At 44.7% G+C, this 13,145-nt stretch overlaps 1 protein-coding gene across 2 annotated transcripts in view; it reads left to right on the top strand.

Moving 5' to 3' along the window:
• Positions 1-10,050: 10,050 nt before the first annotated feature.
• KIF14 (kinesin family member 14) overlaps positions 10,051-13,145 on the top strand; it is a 43,910-nt gene continuing 40,815 nt past the window's right edge. Inside the window, exon 1 of one of the 2 annotated variants that reach the window (XM_043923966.1) lies at positions 10,051-10,116. The gene's annotated coding sequence lies outside the window, so the exon portion shown is untranslated. The remainder of the gene's footprint in view (positions 10,117-13,145) is intronic. The other variant, XM_043923967.1, reaches the window with a different exon arrangement.

The following is a 13,145-nucleotide window of genomic DNA, read 5'->3' as shown; positions in this document are numbered from 1 at the left end:
AGTGGCAAAAAATAACACAACACTGTAAATCAACTATATGCCCAAAATAAAAATTTTTAAAAAAGAAATACAAACTACTAGATACAAAATAAAAAAGTTATTAATACCAGGAAGTAATGTTATAGCATATGGAATATAGCCAATATTTTATAATAACTTTACATAGCACATAATCCATAAAATACTGAATCACTATGTTGTACACCTAAAACTAACATAATACTGTAGATTAACTATACTTGAATTTAAAAAGTGTTCAAAAAATAAAATAATGCAGACTTCATATTTATTTATGCATAAATGATGACTAAATTTCCTTGTAATTCTGTTAGATTTGGGGGTGGAGGGAGAGTGTGAAGTTAGTGTGTTTGTAAGGTTGGGGGTGTGCCAGGAGCCGGTAAGGCGGAGCCCAGGACACAGAATCAGCCCAGGGCCCCAGACCCGCAGGGATCAAAGCCGCACTGATGGATTGGGTCGTTAAAGCCGGTGGCGGCGCCCGGCGATGGGGGTGAGGGAGGCCCCGCAGGGAGCAGGGTGGGGCGCAGAGAACGGGAAGCCCTCTCACTGCCTGCCTTCTCTCTCAGGGAAAACCTCTCCTCTCCTGGAAGGGGAAGCAGGAGGGAGACTTTCGCAGGGCTGAGGGTGACAGCGGGAATGGAAGCCTGGCGTTGAGACGAGCCTGGCTCGTCTGTCCACCTCCGCTCCCCGCACCTCCAGGGTGCAGGGTCGGGGCAGGCAGGAGCACCGCCCTCAGCCGGGCCCACCACCCTGCGGGCGGCCCGTGCCGTCCTGATGACCCCGCACGGGCACCTGTCACACAGAGGGAGCCCAGAGCGTCTCGTGTCCTCGGGGAGGAAGGTGAGGAAGAAGTATCAGGTGCCACATTCCAGGAAAGGGCCAGATTACTAAAGAAGCCGCTAGCTCAGGGAAACGCAGAAACCAGGCTAATGAGATTCAGTCTCAACGCTGGAAGGTCAGGCGTTGGAGCAGAATCCTTAATACATTTAAATAGAGCTTTAACAGGGAGACCACTGAGCTTGGTGAGCAAAGAGCCTGGGGGCAAGATCATAACATCATCCAGAGTCTAGCTGCCCACGGGGCTTCCCTCCAGGCCAGAGGGGTTCTGAGTGCTCGCGGTCTGGTCGCCTCTCACGTCTCATTTAGAATCCGGGGTGCGACGCTGGGCTCGCAGCTACTCAGAAACAGATCTTATGTTACAGAGAAGCAGAAGACATGAGAGGGACGGTCGGCCTGCAGCTCTGAACCTGGTGTAGTATTTCTCAAAGGCATTCCACCCTCTTCCCCAACTGGGCACAGAGAGAATCTCTCCCCTTTGGCTCATGTGTTGTGAGTTTCGAAGACGGGTCCCTGCAATTCCTTCCACTGTTTTCCTCCTTTTGCTGACTCGGTTCTTCTTTCGGCTGTGTAATTTCACAACAGAGTTCCTAAATTAATTGTAGGGAGAGAGCCAGGGATCTGAACCGAGAAAAAGCATATGGAATAAATTTTGAAATTAGCATTGATTGAGCAGAGTCAGGTACATATGAGCTACGAGCAGGCTACAACTTCATGAAATCAGAAACAGCCTCAAACTACAGACCTGCCATCAGCAGGACCCATTAAAGCCCAGACACACGAGAAGAGAGGCCACGGAGTGTGTGGCCAGAGGTCGGAGCTGCAGGACTGTGCCCCCTTCGTCCAGCTAGAATGCCGTCATCACATGACTGATTCTGAACCCGCATCATAAGGCCCTGCTCGCGTATCTCCGTGTGCCCTGAGAGAGAGGCCGCCTCTGCCCCGGCACTGCCCAATGCCGTGGCTCTTGGGCACCGAGAAGGTGCCTGGTCCTGTGAGTGCAGGATACACACGTGGGTGTCTGAGAACATAGAATCTCTCAGTAATCATTTTGATATTGTCTGTCAACGGATAAATGGGTAAAGAAGCCCAAGATGTATATTATGCATATGTACAATGGAATATTACTCAGCCATAAAAAGAATGAAATTCTGCCATTTGCAGCATAGATGGACCTGTAAGGCCTTGTGCCAAGTCAGACAGAAAAAGACAAATACCATATGGTGTCACTTACATGCAGAATCTAAAAAGTACACACAACTAGTGAATATAACGAAAAAGAAACAGACCCACAGATACAGAGAACAAACCAGTGGTTACCATAGAGAGAGGGAAGGGGGCAGGACATAACAGGGGAAGGAGATTAAGAGGTCAAACTACTGTGTATAAAATAAATAAGCTACAAGGATGGGTTATACACACGGGATGTAACCAATATTTTATAATAGTTATACATGGAGTGTGGTCTTTAAAACGTGTGAACCACTATGTTGCACACTGTATGTACAGTTATGTTGCACACAATTATATAATATTGTAAATCAACTATACCTCAATTAAACATTTTAGGTTAATTATGTACTGAAATGGCATTTCTGATATGTTGGGTTAAATAAAATATATCACTAAAAAGAATAACCCTTTTCTTTTCCTTTTCTTACTATGGCTGCTATAAGATTTAAATTTTTTTTGTCCACGCCCTGCAGCATGTGGAGTCTTAGTTCCCCGATCAGGGGTCGAAGGTAGGACCTTTGTATTAGGAGCAGAGTCTTAACCTCGGGACAGCAGGCAAGTCTCTGTTTTAAGATTCACAATTCTCAAAAAAAAAAAAAAAAAATTCACAATTCTCATTATATTGGAGAGCCCTGCTCTCAACATTAACAGGGTGGAACAGATTTCCAGGCCCGCAGGCTTCATTCCCCTTGTTAAATCCAGGAGATGGAACAAACTGATCAGTCAGAAGTTTGTTTCGCTTTCTTTTTCTCAGGAAGATAAAGTCAGACTGCTCAGGCCTGATATTGCTGTCATCTGGAGGGGACGTTTGGGGCCAGTGAATGGTGGTGATTTAATTAATAATATTGGAGACACGCAGTTGAGAGAAATAAAGGACAGTGGGGAAGACTAGTTCTTTGGGCATTGTTTCATATCAGTTCACATGAATTAAACCCATAAAGTGCACACAAACCCCCATCCCGGCGTGGGGAAACACTGTCAATACAGAGAACAGAAAATACCACCCTTATTCATCCCCGCGCTGCCAGAACTGAGAAACATTAATCCAAACAGAACACTACACTCTCTGTTGCATCCGGACTGTTGGATCTGAAAAAGAAATGCAGAACTCTTTCTGATGGTGGATTTCTTTTTTTCCTGCCCTGAGTGAGTCAGAGAACAGACTGTGGTCTAAGGGGGAAAAAAAAAATTAAGCCTTCTGCAAACGAGCAAAGGCCTGTGGACGGGTGTGGAATTATTCATGAGGCTGCAAGGCTGGTGAGCATGCCCTTCTCCCACTGCAAGGCTGTGATGGATAATTCTTGCCGTCCAGGTGGCCTCTCATTCGGCAGCTGCCCTCTGAAAGCCACAAGGAAGGCAAGCAGTCGCTCGGCACAATCTTTTTTACGCTGCTTTTTAACTGAGAAGACTGATTCATGTGAACCCACAAACTAACTTTGTATCAGTTTAGACAATTCTATATCCTCAATTTACCAGTGAATGCTGGTAAATTATAATTTACCAGTAAATGCTATGTGAATATAAACTACTTGGGGCTTAAGATGGAGAGCTGAATGATTTATACAAATTCAACATTCTTACTGAGACCATGTTTTTAGATTTGTTGAAAGTTAAGTGACACCAAACTCTTTTATTTCCCACTTTAGAAAAATAGCTCCAATTCTACTTGGAAGCGTCAGCAGCATTTTTAACCAGATGTCAGAAATGACCTTGGGCCGTGTTGGCAAACCACCGTCGGGAGAAGACACCTGATTGAAGGTCAAGCTCAGCCTTGTTGGAAAAAAAAAAAACAGAAATGTTCTTCGTGAATGAGTCCCAGAGCTCCCTTTATGGAGAAATAGGTTACCCGGTAGGCTTTGGGGTTGCCAACGGTTCCAAATCTTACTAATCTTCTCTGGAATGAAACCAGCAAACCATTCAAAGAGAAAAGAGTGTCTGGAACATTGACTAATCCCTGAGTCCTTTTCTTTTTCTATTTAAAAAACGGATTACTTGCTTAATGTAATTGTTTCTTTTTAAAATTCCTGGCAGTGTTGCTAAACACATTTCGCTGATGTCGCTGAGTGATAGTAAAGATTTCATCAGCCACATCCAAACACAGGCCTGTGATGTGCCTGCTTCCAAGACTCTCAGTCTAACATATATCAGAATTTAGAGAGAAAATACAAAATATGAGAGATTAAAACCACCCTTACATTTGTTTAACTCGTGTGCTTATCACAGTGTCACAGAAATGTGAGAGCCAGAAAGAATCTTTGTTAAAACAGCAGTTCAGGGGAGCCCTGCCGGGCACGGGGGAGGAAGCCCCATTCCCTGAGTTCTGAACTTGGCTCTGTGACTTAAATAGGCCAGTACTACCAGGCAGATCATCTGACTGCCTGGAAACTCAGTTTCCTCATGTGCAAAACGGCAGTAATGACGACCACAGCACCACCCTTACGGGGCTGTGGAGATTAAAGGAGATAACGACACACCTCACATAAAGAAGGGACTTAGGAATACTGGCTTATTGGATAATTTAGGGACTTCCCTGGTGGCTCAGATGCTAAAGAATCCGCCTGCAACACAGGAGACCTGGGTTCTACCCCTGGGTTGGGAAGGTTCCCTGGAGAAGGGGACGGCTACCCACTCCAGTATTCTGGCCTGGAGAATTCCATGGACAGAGGATCCTGGAGGGCCACAGTCCATGGGGTAGCAGAGAGTCTGACATGACTGAGCGACCTTCACTCTCACTGGATAATTTAATCCAGACATTGGATTCAGAGGTGAGGGAACTATACAGGGAGACCCGCCTCTGGTCCCTCCACGGAGCGGAGATGGAGCTCAGCTCTGATCACTTTTCCTCCACTTCTGTTCTGGGCTTTAAAATTAATTCCCATAGTCCTGTTGCACTTTTTTCTTTTTTTTATCATGGACCCTAAAATGCAGCCAAATACAAACACCTATTGGTGTTGTTTTTTCTTTTTTTTTGTACAGCCAGATAATATACCGTTATTTTAATAGTTTAAAAATTATGAATTTGGATAAATTGGGGTAGATTTGCGTGCTACAACCATTAATTAGCATGAGTTAATCAGTTTTCTTTATCTTAACATAATAGAAGTCTTTGAATGTGCTCGCTTTATTTCTGAACTTTCTAAACGTTTTCTTTTGGTTTGTCTCCCTCTGGTGGATTAAAGAAGTTCAGTTCAGTCGCTCAGTCACATACGACTCCGACCCCATGGACTGCAGCACGCCAGGCTTCTCTGTCCATCACCAACTCCCGGAGCCTACTCAAACTCATGTCCATCGAGTCAGTGATGCCATCCAACCATCTCATCCTCTGTCGTCTCCTTCTCCTCCTGCCTTCAATCTTTCCCAGCATCAGGGTCTTTTCCAATGAGTTGGTTCTTCACATCTGGCCAAAGTATTTGAGTTTCAGCTTCAGCATCAGTCCTTCCAATGAATATTCAGGACTGATTTCCTTTAGGACAGACTGGTTGGATCTCCTTGCAGTCCAAGGGACTCTCTAACACCACAGTTCAAAAGCATCAATTCTTCGGTGCTCAGTTTTCTTTATAGTCCAACCCTCATATCCATACATGACTACTGGAAAAATCATAGCTTTAACTATGACCTTTGTTGGCAAAGTAATGTCTCTGCTTTTTAATATGCTGTCTAGGTTGGTCATAGCTTTTCTTCCAAGGAGTAAGCGTCTTTTAATTTCATGGCTGCAATCACCATCTGCAGTGATTTTGGCACCCCCAAAAATAAAGTCTCTCACTGTTTCCATTGTTTCCCCATCTATTTGCCATGAAGTGATGGGACCAGATGCCATGATCTTAGTTTTCTGAATGTTGAGTTTTAAGCCAACTTTTTCACTCTCCTCTTCACTTTCATCAAGAGGCTCCTTAGTTCTTCTTTGCTTTCTGTCATAAGGGTGGGGTCATCTGCACATCTGAGGTTATTGATATTTCTCCCAGCAATCTTGATTCCAGCTTGTGCTTCATCCAGCCCAGCGTTTCTCATGATGTACTCTGCATATAAGTTAAATAAGCAGGGTGACAATATACAACCTTGACGTACTCCTTTTCCTATTTGGAACCAGTCTGTTGTTCCATGTCCAGTTCTAACTGTTGCTTCTTGACCTGCATACAGATTTCTCAGGAGGCAGGTCAGGTCATCTGGTACTGCCATCTTTTTAAGAGTTTTCCAGTCTGTTGTGATCCACACTGTCAAAGGCTTTGGCGTAGTCAATAAAGCAAAATGCATCAATTAAAATTTACAGTCATGTGTCATCTGTTTCTAATAATTTCTCTTACACTGTCTGGTTTGGTTTTCCTAGTTATTATTGACATCTCGTCCTTTTACAGGCCAAGAAGCCAAGGGATAGAGAGGTAAAGTGATCCAAATGGCAAGTAGATTGTATGACTTTAGATTCCTGGAGGAGCTATTATTTTAAGGAGTCAAATCCGAAGACAGGTTTGAACTACAGGGCGTTTTAACCAGCAGCTGTGTCATAGTGAGGAAATATTCCGTCTGCTTGAACCGGGGGGGAAGGGGCAGCGCTCTGACACCACGTGTATGGATGTTGGAGGAGATGACGTGTCCCCAAAGTCTAGACTAGAGGCCCCAGGGCTGGAAATGAAGTGCGCACCCTTGAACCTTGTGTGGTCACATCTTCATTATCTAGACTCCTTTTTATTTTTAGTTCAATATTATTTTATTTTTTTTAATGAAGTATAGTTGATTTACAATACCATGTTAATTTCAGGTGTATAGATTCCTTTTTCTTGTCTTCCATCAAAAAGCATAGAAGATCCGAAGTTCTAAAAAATGCTAATCATATTAGAGCAAAATGGAGATTAGTTCTGCTTCCCCTTGGAGATGGTTTTTCATTGCTCTCTCCTGATTTTTAATAGAGTCCAGTAAGTCCCGTACAAAAGAACAAGCTATTTCATCTTGCAGTTATTTCTAGGGATTAAGTCATAATCCTCAACCTTCATAAAGTAAAATGTGTCATCATTGCAGCAGACAGCCTGTGCATGCATGATCGCGGTGCGTCAGTACTGGCCAGGGCTCTGCAGCATTTTGGAGAATGTTTTTAGGCGATGCAATTTAGTAGCTTACATTTGTAGAGCATAATCCTGTACCCAGGTCCACACTAAGCACTTTGCATGCATAATCTAATTTAATCCTCACGATGACTCTCTAAGGTAGGTGTCATTTGCATCTGCAATTCCCAGATGCAGAAGCGGAGGTCCCCAGAAGTGACTTTCCCTGCTGGCGAGCTGTGGGGCAGGATCTGAAGAGAGGAACACTATCTCAGTGTGATAAATAACAGACTGAAATCCCTCTTGTGTAACCCGGAGCTGGCTCACAGGGGGCTCTTGATTCTGTTGAGGATTGTTCCCATAGTTGGAAATAAATCAGGAGCTTCATGCAGAGCAAGAAGAAGAAGAGGGACGTGTGTCCAGGAAGCGTGTCCTGTGAATGCTGTGCCAGGCACGGGGGACACAGAGGGCACAGACAAAGCCCTGCTCCATCTTGTGCTCAGTCTGGGGCGGAAGCAGGTCCTCAGGCCATGCACTGTCTGCCAGTTAATTTGTAATTGTAACTTTAATGACTTTAATTGTTGTAATATAATTTATTATTTTCCCCCTTATTTTTAACTATTTAATGCATGCTTTTATGGTAAGCCATGCAGAGTTTTTCTGTTTGGGGCCCACAACCTATTTGGTTTCTACTGAAACATTTTCTAAGAATAAATTTTTGTAGTGCAGTAAGTAACTAGGGCAAAGAATATGAATCTTTTTATGTTTCCTTCTATAAATGATCATATTGCTTTCTAGAGGGGTCTGGTATTTACTCAGCAAGTATTTATTGAGCTTCTTTTACATGTCAGACCTTACACTAAGCAGTAGGGATAGAAGCAAGTGGGTGTACACACAAAAATAATTCAGATAAAAATAAAATGTAAAACCCAGCCATTAAATGCAACTGTAAAAAAAAAATTTAGGTATAAGTTAAAAAAAAATTTTTTTTACAATTTCAGTACCAGTGATTTTTGCATCAGAATTAAAAGTGCACATTTCTAGTGACAGAAATTGGTAAGTTGCTTGAGAGGAGGGTCCACACCCACTCACTTCTATCCCTACTGCTTAGTGTAAGCTCTGACATGTAAAAGAAGCTTAATAAATACTTGTTGAGTAAATAGTGAAAGAGGAGAGTGAAAAAGTTGGCTTAAAGCTCAACATTCAGAAAACTGAGATCATGGCATCCAGTCCCATCACTTCATGGCAAATAGATGGGGAAACAGTGGAAACAGTGGCTGACTTTATTTTTCTGGGCTCCAAAATCACTGAAGCTGGTGATTGCAGCCATGAAATTAAAAGACATTTACTCCTTGGAAAGAAAGTTGTGACCAACCTAGACAGCATATTAAAAAGTAGAAACATTACATTGTCAACAAAGGTTCATCTAGTCAAGGCTATGGTTTTTCCAGTAGTCACCTATGGATGTGAGAGTTGGACTATAAAGCTGATGCTTTTGAACTGTGGTGTTGGAGAAGACTCTTGAGAGTCCCTTGGACTGCAAGGAGATCCAACCAGTCCATCCTGAAGGAGATCAGTCCTGGGTGTTCACAGGAAGGACTGATGTTGAAGCGGAAACTCCAATACTTTGGTCACCTGATGTGAAGAACTGACTCATTTGAAAAGACCCTGATGCTGGGAAAGATTGAGGGCAGGAGGAGAAGGGGACGACAGAGGATGAGATGGTTGGATGGCATCACCGACTAAATGGGTAAACTCTGGGAGTTGGCGATGAACAGGGAGGCCTGGCATGTTGCGGTTCATGGGGTCGCAAAGAGTGGGACACGACTGAACTGAACTGAACTCTAAGTTTCTACTTATAAACTTCTTTTACTTGAAAGGTATCTTTATATCTTCTGTTATATTTAATGTATTTTTCCAGTTTACTACATTTTCTTTTCATTATTTTGAACTATCTATGAGTTTAGAATTTTTATGTATTTGTCAGTCGTCTCCTTTGCCATATCTTCTTTCGCTCTCTAGACTTGATCATTTTCCCACAGACCTGATAAATACTACATTCTTTTTCTGATGGTTGCTCTATAACTTAATTTCAATAAATTTTAGAATGAGTTTTAGAGAGTTTTAGAATGAGCATTTTATTATACATTCAATTTTTCTATACATTGAGTCCATTCTAGTTTATTTCTATCCCACTGAATCCAATTTATCTGCACTTTTCACTGTTTAAAAAAGTTACTTAAAAATATCTTTTCGACTAGAGTTCGTCTCGTTCATCTGGTTAGTTTTCAGCAAGTATACTTATTTTTTCGTGCTTCAAAACCTTATTAGGATATTTCTAGAAACTGAGTGATATCTCACGAGGTGGGTTTGTAATTCTAGTTACACCGCCAGCTAGCTGTCTAATTTTTCACAAGCTTAACTGTAAACCTCAGTCCCTCATTGGTAAACTGGGGGATCATATTAATATTTACCTGGTAAAATATTCAGGATTAAATGAAAAACTTCCATCTAAGGCATTCAGCGCACTTCCCATCACGATGCTTTGCACAGGAAAGCCTAGAAAAGCGTGAATGGCTGTGACTACCTTGCGGGCAAGCAGCTATTTCTGCACAGAGAAGTTCTGGGGCGACGTGGACGGGCGGTGCTCACTTTGCTCCGGGGCTGGACAAGCGCATCAACGTCCGGGTCCTCCGCCAAGTCCCCCGAGCGCGCCCCCGCCGCTCGGAGTCCGCGTCCCCGCCTCCCCTAGCGCGCCCCCGCTCCCCAAGCGCGCCCGCGCCGCCCTCAGTCCGCGTCCTTGCTCCAAGACGGATGCGCCCCGCTCGGCGCGCGCAGCCCGGGAGGCGGGGCCGTTGTCTAGGAGATGCGCGCGCGTTTCCGGAAGGACGTGCGTGCGCGGCGCCCGGCAGCCAATCAGAGGGCGGGGCGCGCATTCAAACCGCGGGGCGGCGGCGGAGGCGTGAGCGGCGCGAGGAGGCCGGGAGCCTGCGAGGTGGGGGCTGCGGTCTGGGGGCGGCGCGTCGGTGCGGGAAGGGGTGGGGTGGGTGGCCAGCTCCGGAGTCCGGGAGGGCCAGGGGTCCCCGGGGAGGGGAGGGCGGGGTGTCCCCGGGGAGGTGCGGGCCGGGGGTCCCCGGGGAGAGGAGGGCGGTGTCCCCGGGGACGGGTGCGAGGGTCCCCATGGGGGGCGGGCCGGGGTTCTCCCGGGAGGGCCGCGCCCTCGCCGCCGCGGACCCCTCGGAGGGCGTCTTCGGGGCGCGTGGCCGCAGGGCGGCTGGATGGCCGCTGAGAACCCACCCCGGGGTCTGGGCACCCCTTCCCTCCAGTGTCCCGGGGCGCACCCCAGCCCCTCCCCGGACCCAGAGCTGTCTTGCTCCTTGTAAATAGCAGCCGGTTTTCAGCTGCGGGTCAAGTCTCAGTCTCTTCTTGCTTCTGTATTTACTTCCGCATCAGGAAATCCTTAAAAGATTGCCTGCTTTTAGTTTGAAGGCGATGGGAGATGCTTCGATCCTGGCATGATTGTTAATGATTTAGAACTTGCACAGGTTACTTAAAAATGAACCTTTGTTGTTTTGTTCTTCCAGAGTCATGATCTCTGGGGTTGATTTTAAAAATACGAGGGTTAGTTGCTGTATTAGCAGGAAGAGTCTAGGTGGGAGCAGCAGAGAGCTGCAGCTCAGGGCGAGCTTCAAGTGAGGACCAGCCCCGAGGAGAGGGGCACCTGGTCCCAGACTGTGTGGGCTCAGGGAGCCTTCTGAATGTTTCGTTTCACTGAAGAGTTACACATGTGCTATATTGTAGCCCCTTATGTGTGCGATAGTATTATGTCTAAAGAACAATGTATATACTTTCGTTTAGAATACTTGGTTGGTAAAAATGGTAACCATCATCAGAACCTTCAGGGAGTCCTCCTACTAACGTCAAAGTCACTGGCCATAGATCACCTTGACCAGTGGCATCTAATGGAAACGTTTCAAGTGTTGTGAGAATTTCCAGAGCGTGACACTGACCTGAAGTGAGCAGATGCTCACTTGGGAAAACGGCACTGACTTGCTGACACACGGTTGCTACAAACCTTCAGTTTGTAAAAAAATGCAGAAGGGGCAACCAAGTGAAGCCCCTCAGCCAGATGAGGCCTGCCTGTGTGGAGAAAAGGAGGGAATTCAATGACAGTCCATCAGAGGAGAGGGACAGCCTGGGTGGTGATGACCTCCTAGTGGCTCAGCTGCTAGTTTTCTCATTGACTGGGCCGTTGCTAGGTGAGGATGAAACCTTTCTTCCTCTTTGCCCTGGGATGTGAAGTAGGTTCTTCCTGTAGAGTCTGTGAAATATGGCAAGGGATAAAACCTGAGAGCTCCTGTTCAGATACCCCCACCCCCGCCCCTAGCTCCGTTTTAAATGAGGGTTCCTTTATTTGCCTTCACAATGAAATAGTTTGATCAGATGTCATTTTGCAAGTTAGAATCAGACATGCAAATTTAAAGACTTGTTTACATCAGTATAACCATTTGGATGCAGCGTTGACGGGAAGCCAGACCTCTTAGCTGTCTCTGCTGTTCTCTTTTCTTCTAAACATGACTACTGGATAGATTGACGGGAAGCCAGACCTCTTAGCTGTCTCTGCTGTTCTCTTTTCTTCTAAACATGACTACTGGATAGATATTGTTGACACATATTTACTTACATTCCTGTCAACTTTGTTGTCTAACTGCTAGAAGGCAGGCTGAATACTTAACTGATCTTGCGTAAGTTTTCTCAACACAGCAATTACTTTACAGTGCTTATATTTATTGTCTCTGGTATTTATTTGGGTATGGTCTGCCTTGAGACACCTCTCAGACTCATCTCCCTGAGGCATTCTTGCATGCCATGTGCATTCAGCAGGTGTGGAAATGCTTCACTCCAGTCTTTAACTTTGGTGCTGGATTGTCTCTCAGTCCCCCTTGCTGCTCTCCAAGCTGAGGGGGCACTTAAAAAAAAAAAATCTCTGCTGACATGTTCTCTTTTCTAGCATTTATCATATTAACCATTTAAAAATGTACATCCTTAAATATATGGTCATCACTGCCATCCACCCCATAACTCTTGTTATTGGGTCAATCTGAAATTCTACATCTATTAAATAACTCCCCGTTCTCCCTTCCTTAGCCACCACCATTATACTTTCTGCTGATGATTTTGACTACTATAAGTACTTGATATAAGTGGTACCATATATTGTTTGTCTTTTTGGGACTGGCTTATTTCACTTAATATAATGTCCTCAAGGTTCACCAATATTGTAGCATATTGCAGAATTTCTTTCCTTTTCAAGGCTGAATAATTTTCCATTGCATGAATATATCACGTTTTGGTAAGCCATTCATTGATCAGTGGACATTCAAGTTGCGTCCCTGTTTTATCTATCGTGAATGATGCTGCTGTGAACATGGGTATAGAGATATCTCTTCATTTGAGACCCTACTGTCAATCCTTTCTGGTGTATACCCAGAAGTGGAATTGCTAGATCCTATGCTAATTTGGTGGCACTAGTAAAGAACCTGCCTGCCAACGCAGGAGACATAAGAGAGGTGGGCTCGATCCCTGGGTCGGGAAGATCCCCTGGAAGACGGCCTGGCAACCCACTCCAGTATTCTTGCCTGGAGAACCCCACAGACAGTGGAGTCTGGTGGACTACAGTCCCTGGGGTCGCAAAGAGTCAGACACAACTGAAGTGACTTAGTATATGCTAATTTTAATTTTTTGAGGCTATCCATACTGTTTTTCATAGTGGTTGTACCATTTTACATTCCCAGCAGCAGTTTACAAGCATACCAATTTCTTCATGTCCTTGTCAATTCTTGTTTTCTGCTTTTTTTTTTGGTTAGTTTCCATCCTAATGGGTATGATGTGGTATCTCATTATAGTTTTGACTTGCTTTTCCCTAACAACCCATGATGTTGAGCATCATTTTATGTGCTTATTGACTATTCTTATATCTCCTTTGATGTGCTTTTTACATCTTTTTAAGTCACCTGGCACGTT

This window comes from Cervus elaphus, chromosome 14 (genome assembly GCF_910594005.1).
Source record: "Cervus elaphus chromosome 14, mCerEla1.1, whole genome shotgun sequence".
Lineage (NCBI taxonomy): Eukaryota > Metazoa > Chordata > Mammalia > Artiodactyla > Cervidae > Cervus > Cervus elaphus.
This window is presented reverse-complemented; position numbering and strand designations above follow the sequence as displayed.